Source organism: Schistocerca piceifrons, chromosome 1 (assembly GCF_021461385.2).
Source record: "Schistocerca piceifrons isolate TAMUIC-IGC-003096 chromosome 1, iqSchPice1.1, whole genome shotgun sequence".
Classification (NCBI taxonomy): Eukaryota; Metazoa; Arthropoda; class Insecta; order Orthoptera; family Acrididae; genus Schistocerca; species Schistocerca piceifrons.
In genome coordinates this window covers 190,851,691-190,853,746 of record NC_060138.1, presented here as the reverse complement: position 1 = coordinate 190,853,746, position 2,056 = coordinate 190,851,691, and the positions used below count along the sequence as shown (strand labels likewise).

Here is a 2,056-nt window from a genome sequence, read left to right as displayed (position 1 = left end):
GCTTGCGTAGCTCAGTTAGTGACGGTACGGTAGCTCAGTGTGTTCCGTCAGAGGGATAGCTGCCCTCTTAAAAACCGAGAGACTGGATGAACTTGAAGAAGCGTCATGGGACGTCCGCCCCGAACAAATACAACGACCAATGACGAACAAAATGAGATTTAAGAAAAAAAAAGTTGGCAGAGCGTTTGCCTGCAAATGACAAAGGTCGCAGGTTCGAGTCTCGGACCGGCACACGGTTTTAATCTGCCAGGAAGTTTAATATCAGTGCGCACTCCACTGCCCAGTGAAAATTTCCTTCCTTCTCTTAGGGAGTTGATTTCCACATATTTTGAGGCGAAAAATGACAGCTCACACGGCGATGAGCAACAGAACGACGTTCTTGACATGCTTTGACACTGCTGACATCCTCCTGATGATTCAGCTCTTCTCTAAGGACGTCATGGGCCTGTAACGAAATTGAACATGATGTACCCTTTGGAATGCAGCGGAACGACAATTTTTGCTCTGGTATTCGGGATGGAACTCAGTCGTTGTGAAATTAGAATTGTATTAATACCTTCAGCTGCTAACGGGCGTTGATATATATCAACGGGGACAGGTGAAAATGTATGCCCCGACCGGGACTCGAACCCGGGATCTCCTGCTTACGTAGCAGACGCTCTGTCCATCTGAGCCACCGAGGGCACAGAGGATAGAGCGACTGCAGGGACTGTCTCGCGCACGCCTCCCGCAAGACCCACATTCTCACCTTGTATGTCCACACACTACATTCGTAGTGTCTCTACCCAACACACTCATTACTCGTGGAAGACATTCTTACCGAGTCCCGTAAGAGTTCGGGGAGTAGGTGTGCATCCGCACAGAAGAAGGTCATGGCCGGTATTGCGAGAACTATATACTTATATGGATATGGTGTCTGTTCTTTCGCACATGCCCGAAAGGACAGACACCATATCCATATAAGTATACAGTCGTTGTGAGGTAAGTTGAGAAGCTACTTGACTGAGAACTAGCGGCGCCAGTTACGAAAACTAACAACGGCTGGGAGAGTGGTGTGCTGACCACAATCCCCTCCATAGCTGTTATCGGATGAGGATGACATGACGGTCGGTTGGTATCTTTGGGTCTTCTAAGGCCTGTTCGGACGGAGTCCCGTTTTTTACATGGTGGAATTACTAGAGACTGTTCAAACCATTCGACTACATTTGAAAGTGATCCAAAGCAGCAAAGGATGTTCATGCTTTTCCAGCCCTCCTGTGCCATTATCAACATGGGTGCGAAATTGACACATGTTTGAATAAAACGGCAGAGGTTTCCTCTAAGAACCCACAGTGCGGCAGCTCGTTTTGTATTACTGCGAAACAGGGGAGAGAGTATCACGGATATGATGAGCGAGTCTAAGCCTTAATCGTTAAAACAACGTTTTTCCTTGCGGCGAGATCATTTTTCAATCCCCAACGTTCTCCTCCGAATCCTAAAATATTTCATTGACGACCACCCACATGGAAAGAAATGATCATTGCAATAAAATAAGGGAAATCGGAGCTCTCACGGATGGATTTAAGTGTTCGTTTTTCCCGTGTAACCGGCCGCGGTGGCCGAGCGGCTCTAGGCGCTTCAGTTTGGAACCACGCTGCTGCTAATGTCGCAGGTTCGAATCCTGCCTCGGGCGTGGAGGTGTCTGATGTCCTCAGGTTAGTTAGGTTTAAGTAGTTGTAAGTCTAGGGGACTGATGACCTCAGATTTAAGTCCCATAGTGCTCAGAGCCATATGAACCATTTTCCCGTGTGCTGCCAAAGTGGAACGGTCGAAAATTAGTGTGATAGTGGTTCGATGCACTCTCTGCCAGGCACTTCAATGTGAATAGCAGAGTAGTCACGTAGTAGTAATGAAGTATGACAATTTTGTTGTGAGTTCGTTCTGGCATTTTTCTTAAACTGACTGCTTTTATGATACGAATACTTTTTGTTTTGTTTAAATAGTTCTGAAATTTGCGAAGATCAAATGGTTCAAATGGCTCTGAGCACTATGGGACTTAACTTCTGAGGTCATTAGT

At 46.6% G+C, this 2,056-nt stretch overlaps 1 non-coding gene across 1 annotated transcript; it reads right to left on the bottom strand.

Moving 5' to 3' along the window:
• Positions 1-609: 609 nt before the first annotated feature.
• Trnat-cgu lies at positions 610-684 on the bottom strand. Its single transcript has one exon. It is a non-coding gene; the product is annotated as a tRNA-Thr (tRNA).
• Between the last annotated feature and the right edge of the window lie 1,372 nt (positions 685-2,056).